The sequence below is a fragment of the Lathyrus oleraceus genome, chromosome 1 (genome assembly GCF_024323335.1).
Source record: "Lathyrus oleraceus cultivar Zhongwan6 chromosome 1, CAAS_Psat_ZW6_1.0, whole genome shotgun sequence".
NCBI classification, from domain to species: Eukaryota; Viridiplantae; Streptophyta; class Magnoliopsida; order Fabales; family Fabaceae; genus Lathyrus; species Lathyrus oleraceus.
In genome coordinates, this window is record NC_066579.1 from 379,584,934 (window position 1) to 379,585,588 (window position 655).

Genomic DNA, 655 nt, shown 5'->3' on the forward strand with positions numbered 1-655 from the left:
CAATATAATACAACAAATGTGAAAAGTTGGCAAAACCCACTAGGGATTATTTGGATTCTCCAGTAGATTCGCCACTTTTCTGTAGTGGTGTATTCGTTACCATTGGAGATATTGACTAAATCCAAGGTAAATCATACAAAGTCGAGTCGCCACCGCACTTCTATTTATCCAAAGGAATGGTTAGAAAGCGAACAAAAACCTATAAAGTTTTACAAACAAAACTAGTAAAAGAAGGTCAGAGATCTGGGTAAGGGGGTTGGTTATGCAATGGGAAGGTGTTAGGCACCCAATGCATCCTAGGTACTCCTAGGGAGCCCTTTTCACGCTTGTTGCAAAGGTTATTGTTTACGAAATTATTTTGTGCAAACATGATTGAAGAGATGAGAAAAGAATATACAAGTTTATTTACATTTTGTGTTTGGATGGATGAACCCATTGCCTACGTACCTTCTCATGAGAGATAAGGATCAAAACCCCGTAGTTCGGGTAAAAGATTTCGAAACAAATGAGTGGATTGATTGGTCCAAAAGCCCTAAGGTCTTTTGTTATCAAAGGGAGAAAACTCGACCTGAAAAACCACAAGTCCACCATGTGAGGATAGCTTCGACATGCTAGTGAGGGGTTAGCCCTATAATAAGCATGAAAGACTTATTGT